The 22,271-nt window shown below is 45.0% G+C and overlaps 1 pseudogene; it reads left to right on the top strand.

The window, feature by feature from the left end:
* The first annotated feature begins 15,484 nt into the window (after positions 1-15,484).
* On the top strand, positions 15,485-16,357 carry LOC138804989 (small ribosomal subunit protein uS5 pseudogene; annotated as a pseudogene).
* Positions 16,358-22,271: the final 5,914 nt, after the last annotated feature.

The raw sequence follows: 22,271 nt of genomic DNA, 5'->3' as shown, positions 1-22,271 counted from the left end.
TAATGAAACCCAGACTGGCAGAATATAAATCAACTCTGAGAAGTTATGCTGATTGCTTAGACATATTTCTTGCACCAGCTAAGCAAAATAGCAAGCAAGACAAACACTTCCCTATCCCCACCCCAAAGAAACCTTTGGCATGGGGCACATATGGCCTTTCATCCAAAGGACTCATGGCACATAGGAGCCACATACCAAAGACATTTCTTTGAGAGAAATGGAAGCTTCCAGGGAAGTCTGTGCTGGTCTCTGGACCTCAAGGGTCCCTGATGACAGTATGGCCCTGAGGTACTTTTCAGTGTTCTCTGCTACTGTGGGTGGAGGGAAGCCCATGGAACATAGAAGAATTTGAGTTGGACAGTCTTGGCATGAATCCCATCCAGTGTTCCCTCTTACTTGTGGTATGTGGTCTGGTTAGAGTTGTTAACTCTTGCATACCTTCATCTGGAAAATGCAGACAAGAATATGTGTTCCCACCCCCACCCTGTGGCTGTGAATTTTAAACAAGACAATGCAAGCAGGAGTCAGCTGCGCATTGTAGTGCTTGGAGCACTCATCTGAATTCTTACACAAAAAGTTCTCTGTGACCTGGGTTGGGACATTCAATGGTCTAGAGCCAGAGATATGCCCAAGATCCTACCCTGGTCCAGGCCAGCCACCAGGCCTTTAAAAGCAAGTCCTGTCCCTTGCTTAGGAACAAGTGTCTTGTAGGCACCATGTGAAGGTATCCCAGAACAGTAAAGTGGGTAGCACTTAGAATCCACTCTAGGTAGACCCCTTCACTCACTGGGCACTGTCCACTGCCAAGGACTGGAAGCCATTTTCTTTCTTAGGAGGCTCTGATGAAAGGAAAGAATGGAAGCCAAAGACCCTGCCCAGCCTTAAGAGAAGAAACAGAAGGAAGAAGTTTCAGTATGACACTGTTTTTTTGACAACCAAATGGAAAGTTCCTCAAGGAAATAAGCTATAAAATGCTCAATTTTCATCTGGGAAGGTCTGGAACTTGGTTCAAGATTTGTGAAGCTACCCCAGGACAAGCTTGTATACACAGGAGAGCCAAGGGAGAATAGAAATCCTAGAAAGAAATCCTTTGCTTGCCTTGTATCTAGCCACATCTGCTGTGATTTTGTTCTTTGCTGGACATGTGTGGTGTATTCTGTTCTGTAGCTGGTGCTGTGGAGATGAGGTCTGGAGTTCTGGGGCAGAAGGAACCCACAGCATACCTGGGTCCCATGCATGGAATTGGGATTGGAGAAAACTGGGATCTTAGGGACTAGAGTAGTGCCTGGATTGCTGGTGAGAGGAGCACACCAGGGTGAGGTTGTATGGGAAAGTAATGACTACATTGTTCATTAAGGCAAGAATGTGGCCGGCTTGTCTGGAGCAAACATGGTACTTAGAGAAGGCAGGTGAAGAGAGGAGAGGAGGAGGGACCCTCCTCACTTGGGTGACTCCTCCTCCTCCTCCTCCTCCTCCTCCTCCTCCTCCTCCTCCTCCTCCTCCTCCTCCTCCCCCCCCTCCTCCTCCTCTACTTTCTCCTTTTTCTGGCTTTGGGGCTTGAGCTCAGGGCCTGGGCATGGTCTCTGAGCTATCTTGCCTAAGATTAGTGTTCTACTACTTTGAGCCACAGCACCACTTCCTGTTTTCTGATGGTTCGTTGAGATTAAGAGTCTCATGGACTTTCCTGCCCAACGTTGGCATTGAACCGCGATCCTCAGCTATTTGCCTCCTGAGTAGTTAGTATTACAGGCGTGAGCCCCCAACCCCCAGCTCTGCCCTCCTTTTATCTGGCAATTCTCTTAAGTCTCCGTTTCAATGTCATCTCCCTGGGAAAGTTTTCTGTCTTCCCACTCCCAACCTCAGCTAGGTGCCCGATTCCACAGCATTTCAACACCATATGCTCACTCTTCATTACAGTGTATATTAAATATTTCTCACGTGACAACCCATTTGTCATCTGTGATCCATATGCACTTTGTGCAAAGCTTCGCACACAAATGACACTCAGTGAACACTGAATCAGTCTCTGGTGGGAAGTCTGAGTTCTGACTGTAAGCAGGTGCTGCACACGGAGATGGAGTCCTAAGTTCCACTCCAAGGCTGGTCACTAACATGTGTGAGGAGTGTTAAGGCCATTTCCCCCTTTCCCCTTTGTCTTCCCCTTTGCCTGCTTTCTTTGAGACACAGAACAAACTCTTACAGTAAAAATGTTTCCAGCTTCCTTCCAGCTCCAAGCTTGAGTGTCCTACAGGGGAGGGACATTTGTAGGGCTCAGCAGGGTCACCTTGGTGTTGGTGGGTTGCTTCCTTCTTTGTTTGCTCCTTCCTTGCTATCCTCTTGCCATCCCTCAGGACCCAGGGCCTCTGCTTGATGCTGCTTTTCTGCAGATACCCAGAAGTTCCTGGAAGATCTGTTGAGCTTTGCATACCTCTGCTGGGTTTTAGTTGAACTGACCTCTAGCTTGCAGATGGCTTCCAGCCTTGCAGGAGCCTCTGGGCCTCTGGTTCTCTATCTGAAGGAGGCTGATGGCTATCTGTGGAGGGATGCTGCTCAAAGGACTGGGGAGCCCTCTGTCATCTGACACCGATCTCCACAGATGGGACTTAAACCGTTCCAGGAGATTAACAATGTGGTGCTGGAGGGCGGAAGGAGATGTCATTCTTGATCATGCACTGTGCCCAAGGCAGATGACTGAGTGTGCTGAGAACAGGGCTAGGGATTTCCACTGAGCTTTCTGCTTGTTTCTGTGGAGTGCTCGTTCTTAATGCTGGTGGCAGAATCCTCTTCTAGCACCTGACAAAGGGTCCCTCTCAGTCATTCTGGACATGCTCCGTCATGGAGACATGAAGACGTGTAGGTAACAGCAGCTGCTTTCTGCTCATCCCCTAACAAAGCCTGTGGAGAGTCAGTCTGACCCTTGGACAGAGGCTGCTCTGCACAGGGTGGCCAACAGGTGCTTAGAGGAGCCTGGAGCCAGCTTGGTTGTGTTGTAGGCCTTGGAAGGGGTGGTTCTTAGGTCACCAGATGGCTTGATGGGGACTGACAACTCCATCTCAGGAAGTTCTGCAGGCCATACGATGGCAAGGTTTCCCATCTGCCCTGCCCCAAGGAGCAGCACACAGCAGGAAGATGGGCTATGATTTCCGGTGCTTGGCCTCTGGCCCAGGTCCTTCTCCAGACAGAACTCCATGGTATTCCTATTCTGCGGTAGGCCTTCTTCTTCTGATGTCTGAACTCAGATGAGTTCTGGAATTTCCATGGCTGTCCATATGCACTCTTGTCTTTAAAGGCCCCATCTGCTCAAGAGAAGGCACTGGGCCATGGAGCCATGGACCTCCGCAGGTACCTGTGTTGCTCTGGACAGCAGGCTAAGCTATCAGAGTTTGGTGGGTCTCTATTCCAAGGAGGGGGCTGCCAGGAGACCAACAGCCTTACTACACTGTGTCCTTACCTCTGAGTTCTGTGAGTGGCTCTGAAGGAAGATACTATGCCCTTGGGAAACTTGGAACCCAGACCAGAGAATGTTCCAGGCTCTCCACTGGGGTTTGGACTCCTTGGCCCTCTCTGGTCCTCGTTCCTCTGGTTTGTAATGAGTTCCTTTTGGACTTAGGAAATGCACATGCTGTGCTAGGTGCCATTTGCATCACAGAGTGACATGGAAGGGATAGCCACCAATGCTGGTTAACTGGAAGGAACTGCCTGGGTTCATGGGAGGACAAGGGTGTAGTGGTGGGTGGGGATCTGGGGTGCCTCCCTCTGTGGTGGTGGGTGGGGATCTGGGGTGCTCCCCTGTGGTGGTGTGTGGGGATATGGGGTGCCCATTTCTGTGGTGGTGTGTGAGGATCTGGGATGCCCCCCTCTGTGATGGCATGTGGGGATCTGGGGTGCCCATTTCTGTGGTGATGTGTGGGGATCTGGGGTGCTTCCCTCTGTGCTAGTGTGTGAGATCTAGGGTGCTTCCCTTTGGTGATGTGTGGGGATCTGGGGGGTGCCCACCTTGTGGTAACATGTGGTCTGGGGTGTCCCCCTCTGTGGTGGCATGTGGGGATCTGGGGTGCCCTCCTCTGTGGTGATGTGTGGGGATCTGGGGTACCCTCCCTCTGTGGTGGTCTGTGGGGATCTGAGGGTGCCCCCCTCTGGCCTCTGGGTCACAAAGCTGCTTCACAGATGCGGCCCTCCTTGAACAGTGTAGACTTGACTCACTTCCATGCGACAAGTACAAACCCCAGCCAGGAGTGTGGCTGGCTCCTCTGATTGGTGTCTCCAGTGCCGTCTGGCCTGGCAAGCCTGCACTGACCCCAGACTGGACCAGAAGCTACTCCTGCATGTGTCCCTGACAGTCTAGATCACTTCCCTTTCATGTTGCTGCCTCTCAGCCTCCCAAAAGAAGATGCACCTCCATTTCCCAGGCTCCTATTCAGGTCAGGGGTATTACTGTGGTTTCTTTAAACTACCAAAGGCCTATTTGTGAGGTAGGGAGTGGAGATGCTGTGAGAGAGAGAGAGAGAGAGAGAGAGACAGAGACAGAGACAGAGACAGAGAGAGACAGAGACAGAGACAGAGACAGAGAGAGACAGAGACAGAGACAGACAGAGACAGAGAGACAGAGACAGAGAGACAGAGAGACAGAGACAGAGACAGAGACAGAGACAGAGGGGAAAGACAAGGCAGATGGGGAGAAACTGACTCATTGGAGGTAATCCCTATCCTCTTCTTGGAGACCCTGGGAAACAGATAGGCTCTAATGCCTCTAATGACCTTGTAGTAGACCTGCCACCTCCTTGGGGTGAAGTGGGCAATGAGCCAATCAGATGCCAGAACAGCTGAGATTTGCCCAATGGGAATGTAAAAGGGATATTCTAGTAGTGTACTTTACTTCTCCCTCTCTCTCTCTACCCCTCCCTCCCTCCCTCCCCCACTTCCTTTCTTAGGCAACACTAGACCCATGTAGTAAAGACAGTAAATAATTAGCCTCCAACCCCCTCCTTTTCCTTGAGATGGCACTCCTCTGTGGCAGCTACCACCATATGAGGCAACAAGAGTTCCTTAGAGTAACCTTTAGGTCTGGGCAGCTGCAAGGCCCCTTATCTACTACTTGGGTAGCAGCCACCAATCCTAATCTTCCCTGATGAAGCCCTTAGTCCTCACATCTACACCAGGGTCTCCACCTCCTAGCCTCTCCTAGCTCCTCCTAGCTCTCCTAGGTTATATAGGTCACCTCAGACAATAGCTGGCACTGCTTCTCACTCCTCCCTTGTGAGAAGGGGTCTTGCCGGCCCCTTTCCTGGCAATAAACCTTTTCTTTGTTCTTTGTACCTGGAAGTCTGCGTGGTTTTCTGGCAAAGTCTAAAATATTCTAACACACTCTCTGTCTTTGTGTCCATCCTCAGGCTTGAACTCAGGGCCTGGGTACTGTCCCTGAGCCTTTTTGCTCAAGACTAGCACTCTATCACTTGAGCCAGCTTTTTGCTGGTTAATTGGAGATAAGAGTATTGTGGACTTTCCTGGCTGGCTAGCCTCAAACTATGATACTTAGATCTTAACCTCCTGAATAGCTAGGATTATAGATGTGAACTACCAGGCTTTTGAGTGCTTAATTAGCTTTTTCACTCAAAGCTGGCACTCTACCACTTGAGTCACACCTCCACTTTGGACTTTTTCAATTAGCCAGTTGAAAAGTAGAGTCTCAGTAGCTTTTCTGTCTGAACTGGCTTTGAACTGGCCCTCAGATCTCGACTTCCTGCGTAGCTAGGATTAGAGCTATGATCCACTGGAGTCTAGTTACCCGCATCCTTTTAACAGAAATCATCAAGACAGGTAGTCTTCTAAATTCTCACCACAGTACCACAAACAAACAAACAAAATACAGCTTCTGTTATGAAAGAGAATAGTTACCAAGTTTTTGTGAAAGCTGCTTTCACTATCAGTGTTCATCAAAACCCATGGGAGGAGGGACAAAGGTGAAGAAATGCAGCAGTGGTCCTCACTGGACATGGGGGAAAAATTAACTGTACAACTTGTGGGTGAAATGGGAGGGGAAAACTGGAAAAGGGCGAGGAAGGGGTGATACTGTCCGGAAAGAAATGTATACTTACATAGGTCGCATAGTTTCCCTTATTTGCAATAACTAGTATATGTCTGAGCCAAGCAGAAATGGTTAGGAGAAATGAACCCCAAGATAGGGACTCAAACGGTTTTTCTTTCTTGCTATTGTTTCTAACATATTTATAAGATGATTTCTTTGTTGCTTTGTATGTCCCTCCCCCACAGTATAACCCCTGTTTTCACTGTATTTGATGTTGATATAATTTGGGGAGGGGAAGGGAAAAAACAAATTGTTTAAATAAGGATATAGGTAGACCCATTGCAACAATGGGACATACAAGATGTTATGTCGACAACGAACTTTACAACTTTGGTGCGGGGGTGGGGGGAGAGGAGGGGAGGGAAGGAGGAGGATTGGGTGGGGGGGCCGGGAAGATGGGAAGGGATGGGAAGGGGAAACAAAGAAGGAGGCTACAATGCTTGATAAGAAATGTACTCATTACCTTGCTCATGTAATTGTAACCCCTCTATTCAGTATTTTCACAATTAAAAAAAAGAAAAAGAAAAGAAATGTCTACTTTACCTGACTTATATAACTGTAATTCTCTGTACATCACCTTTATAATAACACTTAAAAAAAACCTGTAGGGACTGCAGATGGGGAAGCTGAGGCTGGGCTTCTGGAAGGTAGGAGTTGGTCTGTCATACCCCCTTTTATCCCCTCTGGAGTTAGTGACAATACACACATACTCCACATGGACATACATGCACACTGCTCCCCAAGGCGCTGGGGTCCTGCCAGCAGCAGCAGCAAGGGTGACCATGGCCCTGGGGTTTGCCCCACCCACAAACCTCAGGGCTGTGCTTCATTCATGGGCTGTGGTAATGGGGAAGAGTTGTAGGCAGCGCAAGCCAGCTGCAGGGCTGTGCGCTGTGTCTACCATTGTTACTCAGAGACCGGCAGCCTTCCCAGTGTGAGTCTAAACCAGATGGCACTGGGGCTCTGACATCTAGTGGTATTGAACTCTTTGCTCCCCTGTCCAAGTCTGGGCGGGGCCTCTATGTCTGGGGGTTTAGTATATCAGTCTGTTGCTGTGTGTGGGAAGAGCTGAGACTGTGGCTGGGAAAGTTCTGAACTTGGGGCTCTGACCAGCAAGGTTACAGGGTGAAGTGTAGTTGCCAGTGCTCTCTTCTGGCAGTTTGAAGACTAAAAGTGGGGGAGCCTGGGGCTGGGAACAGAGGGGCTCAGGACCCTGGGGGTTCTTATACTTCTTCTCTGGCCCAGGGCAGGATTCCTTAATAATTAGCAGAGATGGGGCTGGGAAGGTGGCTCAGTGGTAGAGCACTTGCCTTGCATGCATGAGGCCCTGGGTTCGATTCCTCAGCACCACATAAGCAAAAAAAAAAAAAAAAAATGGAAGTGGCGCTGTGGCTCAAGTGGTAGAGTGCTAGCCTTGAGCTGAAGAGCTGAGGGACAGTGCCCAGGCCCAGAGTTCAGGCCCCACGACCAGACCCCCCCCCAAAAAAAAAATTAGCAGAGATGATTTCCAGTAATGCAAAGAAAAGGAAATTTGAGGAAAACTCCTGAACTGTGGTCAGACTGAAATTGAACCAGGAGTAGGAACTTTGGAGCCCAGGCCCGTGTCCTCCTCCCAAGAGGAGTGCTTCCATCACCTGCTGGCTCAGTGTCCCTGACCAAGAACCCGTCCAGAGCACGGGGTGGGGGGGTTGCGACTCCCCTTCCGGTGAGCCGAGGGTGGGTCCCTGGGGAGGTCATCCTAGGACTGATAGCAAGGAAGGTTCTGGAAGGAAAGGCTGGGTCTTATTTATAGGCTATCTCTCTGGGGAGAGTCTGAGCTCTGCCCACCACTTTTTTCAGCTGTTCACTCTTGTCCACTCCTGTCTGATCTGTGCCCTGCTCTGACCTGGACCCTCAGAACAGCTGGTGACTGATGCCTACCTGACCTCCCACCAAAGCTGGTTCAGAGCAGACTTTGCTGTAGGAGTCCTTGGGATTTCACTGTGTCAGGAATTGGAGCACTTGTGGCAGAAAGCTTCCACCTTGGAGTTGATGATGGATGCTGGCATTGTACCTTTTCTTTTGCATTGATATTTCTCCTTGGTTTTGAATGATAACATTGCTAGCTCCATCTTTTCTGAGATTCAAAGACAACTCCTTTGAGGTCATTGATTTCTAGGTAGCCCCTGTCTCTCTCCCTGTTGTTCCTTGTCTCTCGCTTCAGTGGCACATGGAAATGTCCTTATCTAAGTGCTCAGATGGACATCTGAGCGATGAGGTGGCTGCCAAGAGGATCCAGAGTGTGACAGTATGAGCATGTAATAGCACGTACAACATCATTATGAGTGAAGCCACGTTGGTGACAGGGAAAAATGCCCACAGAGTGTTAAATGAATGAGCAGGACCTCACATAGCACACATGCCTGCAGAGGGACTTAAGCCTAACAACAAAATGTCCATCATGCTTATTTTGAATAGAGAAATGTTATATACTTTATATTTTGTTTAGTAGACTTTTATGCATTTTCAAGTTTCTTCCAAAAGTCATATCTTATGTCCAATTTAATGCTTCTATTATTCTATAATGAGAAAAATAATCTCTGAAAGTTATTGGAATAGGGCAGTGGTGGCTCCTACCTATACTCAAGAGGTTGATATCTGAGGACAGTAGTTTGAAACCATCCTGGGAAGAAAAGTCCACAAGACTCATCTCCAATGAACAAGTAAAAAGCCAGATGTGGAAGTATAGCTCAAAGAGTAGAGTCCCAGCCTTGAGCAAAAAAGGCAAGTGAAGCACTAGCCTCTGAGTTCAAGTCCCAGTACTGGCACATGCAAAGTGATCAGAAAGTAATAACTGATGTTTTGCTAAGGCGATATTACTCAACTTGATGCCACTGGATGTGAGCCATTCATTCCTTTTGGCCATGTGTTTAAAAGGTAAAGGGAGCTTTAATCCATGGAAACAAACAAGTGAACAAAGAGCCCCTTCTCTTCCCCTCGTCATCTTTGAATTCCATTAGAGAAGAAACCACAGTAGGCAGACTCATCAGGTACCTGCTGGAGAACAAACCATGGACACTTCGGCCCTCCTTCAGGGAATGTGCTTGGCCAATGCTGTGGGTGCCAATGCTGTGGGAAGCACGTGCCATGCTGACACTGAAATAAGACAAATTGCTGCTGGAATCTGGTCTCAGCCACTGACCTTTGCATGTCATTTACTTCATCATTTTCCGCTATACAATGTGGATGACAATGCTTACCTCGCCAGGCTGGTGTGAGGATGATCACACACACACAGGATACCTCACCTGGTAGGGCATCATGGCTTGTAACTGAGGTGTCTTCCAAAGGCCCCTGTGTTGAAGGCTTGGTCTCTGGCTGCAGGTGCTCTGGGAGGTGGTCAGAACTACGGGAGAAGGGGTCTAGGTGGAGGAAGGGGACATTGTCCGCACCTTTACTTCTCTCCACCTTCTTCCTGACCACTCTCAAATGAGTGGCTCCCTCCACCCCACCCTCCTGCCACCATGAGTTTCTGCGCAACTCCAGGCCCAAAGCAATGGAGCCAGCTTCTCTTGCATGGAAACCAAAAGTCCAGATAAATTCTTTTTCCTTTAAGTTCATTTTCTCAGGTATTTGTCACAGCAATGAAAGTGACACACATAGGATGCAGATATATATTTTTTTCTCTTGGATTGTGGAATCAGCATCTGGGGCAGACCTTACAGCTGTTCCTGGGGGGTGGGGGTGGGAGGAAATGGGACCCTGGGCACCCCTTGTCCTGAATGCCATACGATGCACATCTGCCTGACCAGGGTGTCATCCTAGCTACTCAGGAGGCTGAGATCTGAGGATCGCAGTTCAAAGCCAGCCCAGGCAGGAAAGTCTGTGAGACTCTTATGCCAATTAACCATCAGAAAACTGGAAGTGAAGCTGTGGCTCAAAGTGGTAGAGCACTAACTTTGAACAAAAAGAACTCAGGAACAGTGCCCAAGCCCTGAGTTCGAGCCCCATGACGGACAGAAAAAAAAAAAACAAAAGGAAAAAGAAAAGAAAAGACTGCATAAATGGATGTTTTTCTTTTTTCCTCTTTTAACTGTTTTGAAAATCAATTCTATAAATCAATACGCTTGTAACATATTGAAATGTAGGAGGTAGTGTTTGGAGAAAAGATGCATTGGGTTAAGGAAATGACTACAGATAGGTAATAATAATAACAGTGTATTGTTGGATTTATAACATGAATGGATAAAAATATGTATGGTACACACACTTACATAATCATAGAAAAGGGAAGAAAGAATAGAGCTGTACAGGAATAACTCATTGCTACATATCACTGGAATTAGGTCAATATACATCTGAAACTGACTGTGTAAAATGCATACAGTAAGCCCCAAGTAATCAGGAAACACATAACTCAAAAGAATAATGAAAAAATTATGAAAGAAATTGAAATGTGACATTAGAAAAGATTCTCTTAGTATAAAATAAAACACAGGAGACTAGAGGAACAAAAGACCTAAGACATACAGTAAGCTTGCCTTATTCTGTATATATTACAGTCAAGAATAATAAAAAAAAATCAATCTGGATGCTTAGGGCTCATGCTTGCAATCCTAGCTACAGGATATCATGAGCCTGAGAGCTGAGGAATGTGGCCAACCCAAGCAGACAAGTCTGTGAGATTCTTAATGAGCAGAAAGGAGCTGAAAGCAAGAAGTAGAGGTGTGGCTCAAGTGGTTGAGTGCCAGCCTTGACCGAAAAGCCAAGTGACAGTAAGAGGCCTTAGGTGCAAGCCCCAATTCTGGCACAAACAAAATGACAAAAAAAAAAGAATTTAAAAAATTAAAACAAACATTTAAAAGTCCCTTGAATGCATTGCACAGCTTAGTTGATGGGAGATGCTCTCAGTGAGCCTTGAGTTATAGGCAGTGTTTAAATTGTTGTGGGATTTTCTCTTTCTCTGCCCTTAATTTTGTGAAAATATGTCTTCCCAAAAGCAAGATGAAAATTACAGCAATCTTCCCAAGCCAAAAAGGGCACATAATGTGATTAATTGGAGTGATAAAGTGAAAATTTGAGGCTTGTTGAAAGATGGCATAGCTTTAACAGAAGTTGGAAGGTGTTGTGGGAAGTATCCACAATATTTGAGATAAAGAACATGAAATAAGATGCAGTTTTTGGTGAACAGTATTAATGTGTACAACAGCATTTCTTTTTGAGGTTGAATCAGGAGCCTTTATTAGAAAGCCAGTGACTGAGAGCAGATACATGTAGCATTTTTTGTTTTGTTTTTGTTTTGACAGTAATGCTGCTACTCCATAAGTTTCAAGGTATGGATGCTCAGAATTTCTGTATTTTTCTGATTCCATTCAAGTAGATGTAGGTAAATGTGGTGCAGGTAAATTTGAGTGATTTTAGAGTACTGAATTCTGTGGTTTCTGAACATGCCTAGGGATACAGCCAAGAAAAAAAAAAGCGATTTTTATTTTAGAAAAGCATGTTTTTCATGCAAAAACTTGTAACACAAATATTTACAACTGAAAATTAATCACAACTCAAATGTCCAACTGATGAATGGTTAAACAAAATGTGGTATCACCATATAAAGCAATACTATTTGGCCATGACAAGAAATTAGCACTGATAGGTATCTGAACCTTGAAAACATGATGCTAGACAAAAGCTCGATTTTCCTGCAGTCATCTGATAAGATCCCAGTTGTGTCCAACTCCAGAAACCTTTAGAGACAGGAAGTAAATGAACAGTTGGGAAGGGAGGGTGGTGGTACTAAAAGATACGGGCTCAACCAGAAGAGTTTTGTTTTGTTTATGCAGTAGTAGGGTTTGAACTCAGGACCTCATACTTGCAAAGGCAAGTGCTCTACTGCTAAGCTATAATCCTGGCCTTATTTTCTACTGGACCTCAATCTACCCACTGTAGGCTTTTGTCGATTGTTAGGTTGATAGGTGCTCACCACTGTGCCCAGCTTCCCTCCATAGAGATGGATTCTTTTGGACTTTCCCGCTACAGTTGTCCTGGAACCGTAGTTTTCCAGTTCTCAACTGTACAAAGCTATGGGCTGAGAAAGAGTTTCCGAATGTCTCTTCTCAGACTAGCCTCAAGCACAATCCTTCTTTTCTTTAGTTTCCTAAGTCACTAGGATGATAGTTAAGGGTGAGGTGATAAAATGTTCTAAAGCTGCCCGTGCTGATATTTGCACATACTGTAACTGTTCTGGAAGCTTCTGGCCTGGGCGCCTGGATCAGATGGGTGAGTTACAAAGTATTTAGATTCTCTAGTAAAGCTGTTAAACAAAAAAAGTGGTAAAATTTTAACAAAATGGGAAAAGAGAAAATAGAAATGAGGAAAGGAGCAGAGGTCACTATCTATGTCCATAAACAAGCCCTGAGCTCATCTAGCTACCTGCATGAAGATATTAATACAGTGTATGGATATTAATAAGCCAGGTGACATCAAATGAAATGTCATCAAATACCAAGAACAAAAGCAGCCTTCAGTGGAGAAGGTCACAGGGTGCAGGGGAAACAGAAAAAGTGGGAAAATGTGGGTTTGGTAAGGCTATCTTATACAAGCCAGGAGGCAGGGGGCTCAGGAACCTCTGATCCATAAGGAGCCGAGTCCCTTGTTTTAGGCTTCACATGGTCCCACAGGCAGCCCGGCTCCCTGGAGCTGAGGTTCAAGGGCAGCACTGTGGGATGAAGCGAGCCTGGGCTTCATGATGCTCTCTGGAGGTCCAGACCGAGGCCCAGATGGAAGATGGTCTTGCTTGTTTGTCAATCATGAATGGCTTCCTTGTGAAATATATTAACAGTTTTCAAGAGCTAGGATACAATTTCTTTTAATTTTTTAAAATTGAAACCATAGTACACAGACACAGCTCACTTTTAAGTGTGGTTTGGATTGTGTGTGTATGTGTGCATGCATGTGAGTGTGTGTGCCAGTACCAGGGCTCAAATTCAGGGCCTGGGAATGATCCTAAGGAACAAATCTGCTTAGGTCTGGTGCTCTACCACTTGAGCCACACCTTTTGCTTCTGGCTTTTTGGTGGTTAATTGGAGATAAGAATCTCACAGACATTTCTGCCTAGGCTGGCTTTTAACTGTGATCTTCCAATCTCAACTTCTAGAGTAGCTAGGATTACAGGTTTAATGCCTTGCTCATCTGGATTTTTAAATGTCTCTATCACTACAATGAGAAAGAATCCATGCCCAAGTTTGTCTGACCACGCCCAACATACTTGGTTTGCTGGGACCACAGTGACATCACTCAGGGCAAAACTGGGAAGAGATATGGGACTGGTTGCCTTGGGCAGACACAGCCCTATAGACACCAGAGGCAGCAGTCACCTCATGTGGATAAAGGTAAAATGTGGTTAAGTAACTTGGTTATTTCTTCCCTTCCCCTCCATTCCCCTTCCCAACCTTGCTTCCAACTTCCTTCTCTGTAGAGCATCTCACTTTGTAGCCTATGACGTTTTACTTGCTAGCGTGTTGGTCCCCTCCTCTCTCGCACACACCAGGACAGGAATTTTGTCTGTGAGGTTACTGGGAAGTTACAAAACATAGTGATCAAGAGTGCATGCCACAGATTCATTTCTCCCAAGCTGTGCAACTTTTGAGTCAATGACTTCACCTCTCTGTGACTCCATTTCATCATATGCAAAAGGGGGATAACTAACCGGACCTTGCCTTAGGATGTTGAGAAGATTAAATGAGGTGATACTCACAAAGTGCTCAGCTAGGGGTCTGGTACTGTGTGAACATCCAGTACTATACACGTGGATAGAATATGTGGTGTGGCTCCTCACTGGATCTGCCTTCAGCAAGACAGAAGTGAGGAAAGGGCAGTGGGGGCAGAGCCCCACCCCTTAAAAACATTATTTTTTTTACTAACATATTTTTTTATTTGTGAACATACTGTACAGAAGGGTTATAATTACATGGGCAGGATAATGCATACATTTCTTACCAAGCATTGCAGCCTCTTCCTAAAACATTATTTTAAAAAGACATATTATTTCATATTACTTGGCTTTTCATTGGTCCAAATAAGTGACATGGGCAAATGCGCTGCACAGGAGACTGGGAAATGTGTTGGTCTGATGGCCCCACATCTAAGGCTGCCTGGAACCACAAATAGTTCTGCCCCATAGATGTATTCATCTTTGAAATATCTACCCAAGAGCACCTCCTCCAGGAAGTTTCCTCTAATTTCTTCTTCCTTTCCCCCGAGATTGCTTCTCTCCTCCCCATCTTCCCTAAACAACATGTCTGTTGATTTTATACTGCCCACATGGCCCCATTCTGCATGGTGAGCCTCTTGACCTCATTTTCTTTGGCACCAAGCCTGATATGATGTATACCCCAAAATACACTTGATGAGTAAGTGAATAATACCCACAAACAAAGCCAGAGCCTGTCTTCCAAGGACGTCTTGACTGCCTCCTGCTACGAAGTCCAGATGCCCTGAAATGCATGCAGAAAACTCCATTGCAGAGCAGGAGACCGAAGCATGTACCATGTATTCAAAGCATGTACCAACCAGTGGAATACACCATATGGAGGAATGAATGATGCAGGGCCCTGCTCCTGCAGGGATAGGAGGCAGCACTAGCCACATCCTCTTCACCTGCTTTTGATGGGGGCTGAGGGAACAATCTCTCAGCTGGAATACTTTGAGAATCTGTGCCTTTCCTTCTATTCAATAATCGCTTTGTTACTATTCAAAATATGAAAAAGCTCAGGTAACTCAGATGAAAAAAAAGGAATAGAAAAATGGGGAAATGACAACAGGAAACCAGCACACTGGATCAATAAATACACGGAGATCATTCAACTACAAAAAATTTTAATAGAAGGAATGCAAATTAAACACAAAAAATAATTCTTGTACTAGAGTTCAGGGTTGGGGAGCAGTTTTAGTGGAAGGTACAGACTTCGCTACCCCCTGGCCCACATATGCACAGCCTTCCCTGCCGTCAGCATCACTGTGGAAATAATTGTTATCTATCATCTTGGCAAAAGCTAAAAGATATTCTTACGCAATGCTAGTGGTATTGCCTTAACGTTTCTCCAGAGAAATATGGAGACTGTTATTTACATTCCAAATGCTCTTACTACTGACTGGCTGTGCAAGTTCTAAGAATGCATTGTGCCTGTGCAAATGCACTGAGCTCACATGAAATCCCTTATTTCAGTGGGGCTCAGAATAGCAAGAAAACCCTACATGTGTGTAGGGTTGTGGCAGGTGATATAACAAATAATAACCCCTATAAGCTGGGGACGAGGGAGACAGATGTCTGTGATGGCTGGGTGTAGAAGTGCAGAGCAATGCGCATGCTACATCAGGGTTTTTGTTAAAAATAGGAGTGTAGCACCTTCTCAGGGGAAACACCAAATGGCGGATGGTGCCGGTGCAGCGGGAGGTCCCGGAGGTCCGGGGGGCCCAGGCTTGGGAGGCCGTGGCGGTTTCCGTGGAGACTTCGGTAGCGGCCTCCGGGGTCGAGATTGCGGCCATGGTAGAGGCCAGGGTTGCAGCCGAGGGGCTCGTGGAGGCAAGGCCGAAGACAAGGAGTGGATCCCCGTCACCAAACTGGGCCCCCTGGTTAAGGACATGAAGATCAAGTCTCTGGAGGAGATCTGTCTTTCCTCCCTGCCCATCAAGGAGTCTGACATTGTTGACTTCTTCCTGGGGGAGTCATCCAGGATGAGGGGTTGAAGATTATGCCCGGGCAGAAGCAGAATCCAGCTGCCAACCAGGTTCAAGGCATTTGTAGCCACTGGCGGCTACAATGGCCATGTTGGTCTGGGGGTTCAGTGCGCCAAGGAGGTGGCCACTGCCATCCGGGGGGCCATCATCTTGGCCAAGCTGTCCATCGTCTCCGTGTGGCGAGGTTACTGGGGGACCAAGATGGGCAGGCCTCACACTGTCCCGTGCAAGGTGACAGGCCACTGTGGCTCTGTGCTGGTGTGCCTCATTCCTGCCCCGAGAGGCACTGGGATTGGGTCAGCTCCTGTCCCCAAGAAGCTGCTGCTGATGGCTGGAATCATGACTGCCACACCTCACCCAGGGGCTGTACTGTGCTACCTTGGGCAACTTCACCAAAGCCACCTTTGAGGCCATCTCCAAGACCTACAGTTACCTGTCCCCTGACCTCTGGAAAGAGACCGTATTCACCAAATCTCCTTATCAGGAAGTCACTGACTTGTGAAAACCCACACCAGAGTCTCCGTGCAGAAGACCCAGGCTCCAGCTGTGGCAACAACATAGAATTTTATACAAGAATAAGAAAGTGAATCAAGCCTGTTAAAAAAAATAAGAGTGTAGGGATAAAATATTGGAAATGATCTATATCAAGCTGGGGTCAGGTGCAGAAGATGGTGTTAGGAGGGAAGTTTATGCTCTGTTCAATGGCTTTTCTAGCTCTTTTTAATTTTAGTAACATGTTAATTTTTCAATCAGAACAACAGCAATATAAACAGGCAAAATATTCCACAAAAACGCAAAATAAGAGTTCAAAAGTTTTTTTTCTTTCTTGCGATTGTTTCCAACATATTTATAAGACGATTTCTTTGCTGCTTTGTATGTACCTCCCCCTGGTATAAGCCCTGCTTTCACTGTATTTGATGTTGATATAATTTGTGAAGGGGAAGGGAAAAAACAAATTGTTTAAATAGGGTTACAGGTGGACCCATTACAACAATGAGATGTACAAGTCGTTATATTGAAAAACAAACTTTATAACTTTGGCTGGGTAGGGGTTGGGGGGGTTGGGGGATTGGTGGCAGGGGGTGTGGGGGTGGAGGGTGGAGAGGGGAAGGGATGGTATGGGGAAACAAAGGAGGAGGCAACAATGCTTGATAAGAAATGTACTCACTATCTTGCCCATGTAATTGTAACCCCTCTGTATGGTATTTTCACAATAATAATAAAAAATTAATTAAGCAATAACAACAACAACAACAAAAGCAAACTACATAGCCAGGTGCCAGCGGCTCATACCTGTAATCCTAGCTCCTGGGAGGTTGAGATCTGAGGACCATGTTTCAGAGCAAACCCAGGCATGAAAGTCCATGGGACTTCAACCACTGAAATGCTCTAAGTGGAGCTGTGGCTCAATGGTAGAGTGGCAGCCTCAAGAGAATATGCTAGAAAGCTGAACCCAGGCCATGAGTTCATGCCCTAGTAATGGTGTGCGTGTCCATGTGCATGTGCGTGTGCACGTGTGCACACACACACACACACACACACACACACACACACACACACACACACACACAGAGTAACCTAGAAAGGCAGACCTGATTATCATTTGTAATTTGAAAGTACTTTGAAGGAGATGATGTATGCAACAGATGATTATCAGGATGGATTCAGTTAACTGCAATGACTGAGAGATGGCCTTGCTGGTTCCTTGTTTCTTCTGGGAAAATGCCCAGGTTCTTCTGCTCAGCACATTCCATTCCTGGGAGTCTCTGAGAGGATTCCTTTTTCCCTGCAGCCTTCTTGCTTTTCTTAGTTTTTTTTTTAAATAAGTTTTTTTTTATTGTGAAAATACTGTACAGAGGGGTTACAATTACATGGGCAAGGTAATGAGGACATTTCTTATCAATCATTGTTGCCCCCTCCTTTGTTTTTCCCCTACCATCCCTTCCCTCCCATCTCCACAACTATCACCACCCCCACCCCTGTTTTTCCTTTCCCCTCCCCAAATTATACCAACATCAAATACAGTGAAAACAGGAGTTATACCATGGGGGAGGGTCATACAAAGCAACAAAAAATCACATGGTAGCTTATATTTTATTTATTTATTTTTTTGGGTCTGGTCATGGGGACTGAACTCTGGGCCTGGACACTGTCCCCCAGCTCCTCAGCTCTACCACTTGAGCTACAATGCCACTTCCGGCCTTTTTTTCTTTTTGCTTTTGTGGTGCTGAGGAATCGAACCCAGGGCCTCAGGCATGCAAGGCAAGCACTCTACCACTGAGCCGCCTTCTCAGCCCCACGTGGTAGCTTATAAATACGTTAGAAACAATAGCAAGAAAGAAAAAACCACTGTGTCCTTATCTTGGGGTTCATTTCATTTAACATCATCTTATCTGACCTTTTCTGTTTGTCTCAGACATGTACTAGTTATTGCAAATAAAGAAAACCATGGGACCTATGTTTCTTTGAGCCTGGATTATTTCACTTAATATAATTTTTTCCAAGTCTTTCCATGGACTAACAAATGGGGCAATGTCATTCTTTCTGATGGAGGCATAGAATTCCATTGGGTATATAGACCACATTTTCTTGATCCATTCATCTACTGAGGGGCATCTGGGTTGGTTCCATATCTTAGCTATGGCAAATAATGCTGCAATAAACATAGTTGTGCTGGTAGCTTTAGTGTTGTCTTGTTTGTGAACATTTGAGTAATGCCCAAAAGTGGGATTGCTGGGTCATAGGGGAGCTCTATGTGGAGTCTTTTGAGGAACCTCCATACTACTTTCCAAAGTGTTTGAACAAGTTTACACTCCCACCAACAATGCAGTAAGGTTCCTTCTGTCCACATCCCCTCCAGCATCTGTTGTTATTAGAGTTCTTGATTTTTGCTATTCTAACTGGGGTGAGGTGGTATCTCAATGTTATTTTGATTTGCATTTCTTTTATGGCTAGAAAGTTTGAACATTTTTTCATGTGTCTATTGGCCATTCTTATTTTCTCTTCAAAGAGGTTTCTCTTTAAGTCTTTCGCCCACTTATTAATTAGGCGATGGTTTCTTTCAGGATTTGTTGTTGGGGGATTTAATTTTTTGGGTTCCAGGTATACTTTAGATATGAGACCCTTGTCCATTGTATGGCTAGTGAAGATCTATTGATCTTGCTAGCCATGTCCTTTGCCATGCAGAAGCTCTGTAGCTTCATGAAATCCCATTTGTCCAACCATTCTTTGATTTGTTTTGTTTCTGGGTCTCTATTAAGAAAATTTCAACCTGTGCCAAGGAGACCTAGCGTTTCTCCTATTCCATCCTGTAATGCTTTCAGGGTGTCTGCTTTGACTCCAAGGTCTTTGATCCATTTGGAGTTGATTCTGTTGCAGGGTGATATATAAAGGATCTAGCTTTAGCTTTGTACAAGTGATTAACCAATTTTGCCAGCACCATTTACTGAAGAGGCTGTCTTTCTTCCATTCTATTTCTTTAGCTTCCATATTGAAGATTTGATGGCTATAGTTCTGTGGGTTCATTTATGTGTTTTCAGTTCTATTCCACTGCTCCTGAGGTCTGTTATTGTGCCAGTACCACGCTGTTTTGATTACTATGGCTTTGTAGGAAAGTTTGAAATTTGGTATTGATATTCCTCCAGCATTGTTCTTTCTGTGAAGGATCGTTTTTGCTATTTGGGGTCTTTTATTGTTCCATATGAATTTTTGGATTACCTCTTCTATTTCCTTGAAGAATGAGGTTGGAATATTGATAGGTATTGCATTGAATTTGTAGATGGTCTTGGGAAGTATTGCCATTTTCACAATGCTGATCCTTCAATCCAGGAGCATGAGAGGTTTTTCTGCTTTCTAAGTTCTGTTTTGATTTCCTTTGTCAGGTTTTTAAAGTTTTCATCATAGAGGTCCTTCACTTCTTTGGTTAAGTTAATTCCTAGGTATTTTATTTTTTGTGGGGCTATTACAAATGGAATTGCTGTCCTGATTTCAACTGCACTCTTCATTGTTGGCATACAGAAAAGCCATTGATTTTTGAGGGTTAATGTTATACCCTGCTACTTTGGCAATGTTTCAAATCAGTTTGAGTAATTTGGGAGTGTATTCTTTAAATACAAGATCATGTCGTCTGCAACGAGGGAGAGTTTTACTTCATCATTCCCTATTTCGATTCCTTTGTGTTTGTATCTTGTCCTATTGCTGTAACTGGGCATTCTAATACTAAATTGAAGAGAAGTGGAGAGAGTGGACATCCTTGTCTCATTCCTGAGTTTAGAGGAAATGGCTTTAGTTTTTTACCATTGAGTATAATGCTGGCTGTAAGTTTGTCATATACAGCCTTTATTGTATTGAGGAATGTTCCCTGGATTCCTAGATTTTTTCCAGAGCCTTCATCATAAAATGGTTTTGGATCTTGTCAAATGTTTTTTCTGCATCTATGGAGATAAGCATGTGGTTCTTATCCTTGCTCTTGTTGATGTGATGAATTATATTAATTGATTTGTGTATATTGAACCAGCTTTGCATCCCTGAAATGAATCCTGTTTGATCATGGTGTATGATTTTTTGGATGAATTGTTGAAGTTGATTGGCCAAAATTTTGTTGAGAAGTTTTGCATCGATGTTCATCAAAGAAATTGGTTTATAGTTCTCTTTCTTTGATGAGTCCCTGCCTGGTTTTGGGATGAGGGTTATGAAAGAGTTCGGTAGTGAACTTTCTCTTTCAATTTCATTGAAGAGTTGGAGGAGTATTGGTGTGAGTTCTGCTTTGAAGGCTTTGTAGAATTCCATTGTAAATCCATCCAGTCCTGGACTTTTCTTAGATGGGAGGTCTCTTTTTGCTGTTTCTATTTCAGTGTTTGATATGGGCCTGTTAAGATGGTTTAACTCATCTTGGTTTAGTTTTGGCATGTCAATATTTGCAGGAAAAGGTCCATCTCTTCCAGATTCTCAAACTTATTAGCATAAAGGTTTCAGAAGTATTCCCTTATAATGCTCTGAATCTTAGTTTTTTCTGTGGTGATGTTTCCATTTTCATCTCTGAGTTTATTTGGGTGAGTTCTCTTCTTTTTCTGATAAGATTTGCTAAGGGCCTGTCAATTTTGTTAATTTTTTTTAATGAGCCAACTCTGTTTGTTTTGTTGATTCTTTCTATGGTTTTTTGGATTCTAATTTGTTTAATTCTGATTTAATTTTAATTATTTATTTTTGTCTACTGGATTGGGGTTTACCTTGTTGCTCTTTTTCAAGGAGGTTCAGATGTCTCATAAAATTGTTGGTTTCATATCTCTCCAATTTGTTGGTGTAGGAACTCAGAGCTATAAACTTGTACTGTCTTTGTTGTATCCCAGAGGAGCTGGTAATTTGTGTGTTCAATTTTGTTGAATATCATGAACATTTGAATTTCCTTTCTAATCTCGTCCATGACCCACTGGTAATTCAACAGTTTGTTTTTCAGTCTCCATGTATTACAGGACTTTCTTTGGTGGCTTTTGGTGTTGAATTCTAATTTTATTTCCTTGTGGTCTGAGAGAATGCAGGGCATTATTTCAGTGTTTCTTAATTTGGACAAATTTGCTTTGTGACCTAAAATGTGGTCTATTTTGGAAAATGTTCCGTGTGCTGCTGAGAAAAACATGTATTCTGATGCTGCTGGGTGAAATATTTTGTAGATGTCTGTTAAATCTAGTTGATCTATGCAGTTGTTTAGATCTGCAGTTACTTTTCTTAGATTTTATTTTCTGGTGTTGGGATGAGCTGGGGCCTAGAGCATGGTAGGTAAGTGTTCTATCCCTGAGCCACAACGGGAGTCCCATCTTATTTTTATAACTTTTCTAGTGAGGAAGTCTTAGTCAGGACATTGCATCAATTTTCAACCCAGTGCAAGCACATGCCCTGCTTCACCTGTGGAAATGCAACCTGGCTGTGTCTCTGATGACCTCTACTTTGCATAACCCCTCTTCTATGTGTATCTTGGACAGCCCCACTCCACTGTGTTTAGCCTAGCCTATTCTAGCCTTTGGGCACCACTCCCTGTCATTTATCCTGCCCTGGCCTGCTTCTTAGCTGGTGCTCCTGCTCTGCTTAAGCTGGCACTGAGCCAACTGGCTATCCTCCCATCTTATCCAGGGACCTCAGCTGGGCCCTGCTCTCTCTCTCTCTCTCTCTCTCTCTCTCTCTCTCTCTCTCTCTCTCTCTCTCTGTATCCCAAAGCCATTTTCTCTTCACTGTTTTATGCTGAAGAGAAGAAAGACAGAGATGACGCCTCAGGGAACTTGTAGTACTGACTCTTCTCCCCAAAATGAAGTAAGTCTAGGCAAGGGGAAGGCAGGCAAGAAGATAAAGCTGTCAAAGAGCAGGAAAATCAGGGGTTTGGGGAAGTGGGCATCAGCCTTGGGGTGACTCATTCCTCCCAGGAAGAGACTCTCAGGGTGGGAGTGAGCCGAGTGTCCAGCCTGGCTACACAGCCCCAGACATT

This window comes from Dipodomys merriami, unplaced genomic scaffold (assembly GCF_024711535.1).
Source record: "Dipodomys merriami isolate MVZ:Mamm:240054 unplaced genomic scaffold, mDipMer1.0.p SCAF_38, whole genome shotgun sequence".
Lineage (NCBI taxonomy): Eukaryota > Metazoa > Chordata > Mammalia > Rodentia > Heteromyidae > Dipodomys > Dipodomys merriami.
This window is presented reverse-complemented; position numbering and strand designations above follow the sequence as displayed.